General features: G+C 43.4%; 1 pseudogene; it reads right to left on the bottom strand.

Moving 5' to 3' along the window:
• Positions 1-2026: 2026 nt before the first annotated feature.
• Positions 2027-3932, bottom strand: LOC109870541 (uncharacterized; annotated as a pseudogene).
• Positions 3933-6912: the final 2980 nt, after the last annotated feature.

The raw sequence follows: 6912 nt of genomic DNA, 5'->3' as shown, positions 1-6912 counted from the left end.
CGTCTGGGTAGTTCCATATTTTTTCCATTTCCCAATGATGGAGACCACTGTGCTCTAGGAAAACGAGCAACACTCTAGAAATTGTTTTATAACCTTTCCCAGATATATGCCTCATCACAATTATATCTCAGCAATCTATGGACAGTTCCTTGAAATTCATGGAATAGTTTCTGCTCTGACATGCACTGTCAACTGTGGGACCTTTATATAGACAGGTGTGTTTCTTTCTAAATCATGTCCAAACAATTGAATTGGCCACAGGTGGTCTCCAATCAAGTAGTGACACCTCAAGAATGATCAAAGGAAATTGGATGCACCTGAGCTCAACTTGAAGTGTCATAGCAAAGGGGTGTGCAAACTTGTGTAAAGGAGACTTCTGTATTTCAAACATTTCTAAAAACATGTTTTCACTTTGTCATTATGGGGTATTGTGTGTAGAAGGGTGAGAAACAGATCTATCCATTTGAATTCAGGCTGTAAATGTGGAATAAGTCAAGAAGTATGAATACTTTCTGAAGGCACTGAAGATAGGCATTTCATATTATACATGTTAGAGACGCTTGTTTGTTATACATACTATATTTCTATCAGAATGTTCCACAATGTTGTGCCCTGGTGAACGCAGCCCATAAAAGGTCAGTTTGAATCAAGTTGTAATTATCCTAAATGTGTCACACTCTGATCTGTTTCACCTGTCTTTGTGATTGTCATCACCCCCCACCAGGTGTCGCCCATCTTCCCCATTATCCACTGTGTATTCATACCTGTGTTCTCTGTTTGTCTGTTGCCAGTTCGTTTGTTTCATCAAGCCTACCAGCGGTTTTCCCCTCTGTTCCTGTCTCTCAATTGTTCATGTTTTCTAGTTTTCCCGGTGTTGACCTTTTCTGCCTGCCCTGAGCCTGTCTGCCATCCTGTGCATTTGCCCCACCTATCTGGATTACTGACCTCTGCCTAACCTGACGCTGAGCCTGTCTGCCATCCTGTACCTTTGCCCCACCTATCTGGATTACTGTCCTCTGCCTGCCCTTGACCTGTCTTTTGCCTGTCCCTGTTGGATTAATAAACGGTTGTTACTTTGACGTTGTCTGCATCTGGATCTTACCTGAAACGTGATAAAGTGCATATGGATAAAAATGTAGTTTTCTTCCATTCATAAATCTGAGCAACTTCATATCATAATAATTATCAATTTTATTAACCAATCCACAGTAATCTTAAAATCCACACAAAGAAAAACTAGTAGAAGCGATGCACAGGCTTCATTTTCTCCATTTCACATGCTAACAGTAACTGCAACACCATGCTCATATCCATCTGCAAAAACATAGAGACAAAGGAAAAGCAATGAATTAACCAATAGCAATGTCAGTTTTGTGAAAGTAGGACTCAGTGGAACTAGGTTTCTTGCTAATGCACGCAAATAATATTACTCAACATTGCTGTAAAGCAGGGGTGAAAAACTCATTTTCTCTTGTGGGCCACATTGAGTCTTTAATGAAGTCTGAGGGACACATTGAAATAGTCCTATGTTTTTGGAATTTTCAATGCTCCCTGACTGTCTAGCTTTTGTTTACTGTGATAGTGAGCTGGACAGAGTGAAGAGACTGTGTACATGTAGGTCCATTGTCATTACCCCGCATCCGTTTCCGGCACTTTTCGACGCCTTATATAAGTGGCAGTTTGAGGGCAAAAGCATTTAACTTAGTTTTATACAGTTTTCTGTCTCCTTTCCAGGTGGCTCCAGAAGTCCCATCTTCTCCAAAGGTGGATCCAGAGTCTCTATCTCCCCCATGAGGTAAAATGGTTTTTCCAGGATTCTCTGACTCTTTCTGAACCTCCAGATGCCTTGGCACAGTGAGTCATGGATCCTCTGACATGATTTGATCTCTGTGCGCCACAACGCTGCTCTGGCTCGGATGAGCTGGGATCTCTTGCTGCCTTTGGTGAGGCTGACACTGTCTTTACAGATATTGATGACGTCCAGGCCAATGAATAGGGCATTTGAGGCCACGTTACATCGCCTTAATGTCTTAGTGGAGTGGAGCGGAGTGCCTTGTGCCAGCATCCCAATGTCAGGTAAATCTGCCCTCTTGGAGTCCCACCTTGCCTGCACCCATGACCACACCTTTTCCCTTTAGGGTGTCTATTGCAGAGGTATTTTTCACTATGGCATTAATCTTCTTTCCTAAACTCGTACCACCTTTTCCCATAATCACCACAACCATTAATGCCTGCCTGTTATGCCCCACAACAGGAAGAATTCTGCTGGCCACCTTCTCCATACTCCCCTAGAGTATTTGGATGTCCTCTATGAAATGTTGAAAGACTGTATTGGCTTCCTTACTGTGGTATCTGTTAAAGATTATCTCTGTGACACCAGTGGTTAGACTGTTGACACCACTGGTCACACCCATTCCAAGCCCTGCAATGGTGAGTCCCAGTGACAGCCCAGCAGTAACAGGGGCAAGACAAAGCCCTGCTATGGTCAGAGCCCCTCCGGTCGCCCCCACTGCACTGCCTGCCACACTGGAGATATCAGACCCAAACTTCATCTCTTCTAGTTTGACAGCTCTCTTTTCCAACTCTATTAGAAAGTCCAGCATTCTGGAGTGGCACTGACTGAACAGACCAATGAAGTGCAGGGCAGAGTCCTGGAATAGGAACGTCAGTCTGAGGTGCTGGTCCATCCTAGCAGGAGGAACATATTCCACTTTTTCCATCAGAGACATTGAAACATGTTGCTGGAATTGATGAATGATCAGAAATGTGTGCCCTCAGTGTTAGTAAGCTAGTATTTACAAATGTAACATAAAACAAAACTGGAAAGGTTTACCTGATGTCACTCAAATGGCACAAATGGTTAAACATGTTCTGCATGGACCTTTCATTCACTTCAGGGCTGGTGTCAATCATCAAGTTGTCATTCTTCTCTCTGCAAAATTGTTTTCTAATGATGATTTCGTCAGACTTCTCTCCACAAAATGATTTTCCTATAAGAAATATATATAAAAAGTGTTATTTATAAAATATTTATTCAGCAACAATAGAGGGAGCACTTACATTATTTATATGAGGTAATACATTTGATAATAGTATACTGATATATTTTCTGTGAAAGTTTACTGAGAACAAATATTTTTGAAATATATATATGGTGTCATACTGAGGTATTTTGATTTGATCTGAATATTGTTGTAAATAATTTAAACTGATTTCCACTTACGCATTTCCCAATCCCATTCTCTCACACAGCTTCTCAGAGATGTGTATGTAATTTTCCAGGTGCTCGTACGGCACCTCCACATTGAGGAGGCATGGGGAAAAGAAGGCTGAAGCGTCCCTCTTAAAGTGGATGAGGAGAGGACAGGCCATTCTAGAGGAGGTGATGACAGCTAAGACACTTGCTTGTTCCCTCCCCTGAGGCAGAGGACACAACCGGTTTTCATCAGCAAATACTAACAGAGAGGTGACCACCAGCCTCTCCACAGCATCATGAAGCAGTCCAGCCTCTCCAGTACCCTTGAGAGTGTCCTTCAGTACAGCTTCCAGCTCCTTCTCCAGCTCCTTATGCCTATTGTCTGTAGTCACCTGGGTCAGACTCTTGTTTGTGAACTCTTGAAATGCCTTATCCTTAGAGTTAATGACTTTATCAACGTTGGGGTCGATTCCTTCTGCCTTGTCCTTGATGTTCTTCATCTTGGAATGTTCATCCTTTCTCTGCAGGATCCACCTTGGATGCCTGTCACAGAATTTCTCCACTGTGTGGATGTAGCTGAGGGTGTCTGAGATGTATTAGTCAATTAACTCTCTAATTTTCTCTCTGTAAGAACATAGGATCTTACTCAATTACCCCTTATGTTTGACCTCAAAAGAACTGGCAACCGTATTGAAAATATATGCAGTTCTGAAATATAAACAGCTCCTTACCGCATCTTTGATCTCTCGCCGGTCTTGTCATCTATCTGTGGATATACTAGTCAATTTTATACTTCCTCTGAAGTTTTGAAGAGCAATGCTCAAAACCCACAAAATATTATCCAAACGACCCTTTAAAAAACGAATGGTCCCGCTTTATTTGAAGTGCATCTTATTAAGGCTTCATAAAGCATTCAAATAGGCTTCAAAGCACTAAATAAATCAAATCAAATCAAATCAAATTTATTTATATAGCCCTTCGTACATCAGCTGATATCTCAAAGTGCTGTACAGAAACCCAGCCTAAAACCCCAAACAGCAAGCAATGCAGGTGGAGAAGCACGGTGGCTAGGAAAAACTCCCTAGAAAGGCCAATACCTAGGAAGAAACCTAGAGAGGAACCAGGCTATGTGGGGTGGCCAGTCCTCTTCTGGCTGTGCCGGGTGGAGATTATAACAGAACATGGTCAAGATGTTCAATGTTCATAAATGACCAGCATGGTCGAATAATAATAAGGCAGAACAGTTGAAACTAGAGCAGCAGCACAGTCAGGTGGAAGTTGAAACTGGAGCAGCAGCATGGCCAGGTAGACTGGGGACAGCAAGGAGTCATCATGTCAGGTAGTCCTGGGGCATGGTCCTAGGGCTCAGGTCAGTTGAAACTGGAACAGCAGCATGGCCAGGTGGACTGGGGACAGCAAGGAGTCATCATGTCAGGTAGTCCTGGGGCATGGTCCTAGGGCTCAGGTCCTCCGAGAGAGAGAAAGAAAGAGAGAAGGAGAGAATTAGAGAACGCACACTTAGATTCACACAGGACACCGAATAGGACAGGAGAAGTACTCCAGATATAACAAACTGACCCCAGCCCCCCGACACAAACTACTGCAGCATAAATACTGGAGGCTGAGACAGGAGGGGTCAGGAGACACTGTGGCCCCATCCGAGGACACCCCCGGACAGGGCCAAACAGGAAGGATATAACCCCACCCACTTTGCCAAAGCACAGCCCCCACACCACTAGAGGGATATCTTCAACCACCAACTTACCATCCTGAGACAAGGCTGAGTATAGCCCACAAAGATCTCCGCCACGGCACAACCCAAGGGGGGGGGGGGGGCGCCAACCCAGACAGGATGACCACAACAGTGAATCAACCCACTCAGGTGACGCACCCCCTCCAGGGACGGCATGAGAGAGCCCCAGCAAGCCAGTGACTCAGCCCCTGTAATAGGGTTAGAGGCAGAGAATCCCAGTGGAAAGAGGGGAACCGGCCAGGCAGAGACAGCAAGGGCGGTTCGTTGCTCCAGAGCCTTTCCGTTCACCTTCCCACTCCTGGGCCAGACTACACTCAATCATATGACCCACTGAAGAGATGAGTCTTCAGTAAAGACTTAAAGGTTGAGACCGAGTTTGCGTCTCTGACATGGGTAGGCAGACCGTTCCATAAAAATGGAGCTCTATAGGAGAAAGCCCTGCCTCCAGCTGTTTGCTTAGAAATTCTAGGGACAATTAGGAGGCCTGCGTCTTGTGACCGTAGCGTACGTGTAGGTATGTACGGCAGGACCAAATCAGAGAGATAGGCAGGAGCAAGCCCATGTAATGCTTTGTAGGTTAGCAGTAAAACCTTGAAATCAGCCCTTGCTTTGACAGGAAGCCAGTGTAGAGAGGCTAGCACTGGAGTAATATGATCAAATTTTTTGGTTCTAGTCAGGATTCTGACTAGAACCGTATTTCATGCTCTATAAAGGATTAATCAATGTGAACAAATAAATGTATGGTTATGTCACACAGTTATGCCACATTATGAAGCTTTATAGAGCATGGTATACGGTTATAGATACTTTGTGAAGCATCTATTTAGTGCTTATGAAGCCTTTATAAAGGTTTTATTCGATGCACTTCAAATAAAGCGGGGTCACCAAACAAACATACCTTAATGCACTGACGCTTGTAGATAGATGTCAGCCAGGCTTAGGCTACCAATCTAAAATTTTATGAGAATTATAAACTTTAATTAAAGTCCAAAGGAAATATTACAATACAAATTAAGGGCTTTGGGTGATGAGTTGTGTCCCATCTGCCAAAATTTGACAAATGATATTTTTTGTGCTGGCTTGTACTTCCTTTACAGTAAACCATGGGATTTCCCTCCCTTCTATGCTCTCCATCATTAACCCTAACTAGCTGACAAGGTAAAAATCTGTCGTTCTGCCCCTGAGCAAGGCAGTTAACCCACTGTTCCCCGGGCACCGAAGACATGGATGTCGATTATGGCACCTCTCTGATTCAGAGGGGTTGGGTTAAATGTGGAGACACATTTCAATTGAATACATTCATTTGGACAACTGACTAGGTTTCCCCCTTTCCCTTAGTAGTTGGCTCTGGTACTTATGTTAATTGCCACATATTGCTGTCCATTGGTCTTTCATTGAAAAGCAAACATTTTACAAATTAAGAAACTAGTTCATCATTTTTACAAACTAAAAAACACCATCAGAGTGCAAATACCCAGGTGTTTCTGTCATAATGTGAGAGCACTTTAGGACTTTACAAAGTTTGACACCGGTAGTGGTGTAGAGACTTTAGGAATTTGGTATATTAAAATACAGCTTTGTAGTGCCATCATCTGAGTAATTCACACAATAAGGGTGATACTTTCCTTTAGCTTTGTCTTTACTCTGGTAGATTGTAAATGACTGTTTTATATTACTGTTTAATATCATGAAATCCTCTTAGTATGAATATATTGTTTTTATGTCCTTAGAGACTGAAAGTAGTGTTAGGTTCAAGCTCTTTGTCTATTTGAAGAGTGGAATTATTTAGTGGAATGTAGAAATGTGTACTCCCAATAACTCAAGGCCTCTCTTGACTGATGAGAAGTCCTGTAATATGCACAGAGTAGCATGGAGAAATCTTGGGTGATGGAGGGAGGGAGGGGGGGGGGGGGGGGGGGGGGGGGGGTGAGAGCTAAGGGTGTAAGTGGACACTGCCCTGTAT

This window comes from Oncorhynchus kisutch, linkage group LG1, assembly GCF_002021735.2.
Source record: "Oncorhynchus kisutch isolate 150728-3 linkage group LG1, Okis_V2, whole genome shotgun sequence".
NCBI lineage: Eukaryota > Metazoa > Chordata > Actinopteri > Salmoniformes > Salmonidae > Oncorhynchus > Oncorhynchus kisutch.
This window is presented reverse-complemented; position numbering and strand designations above follow the sequence as displayed.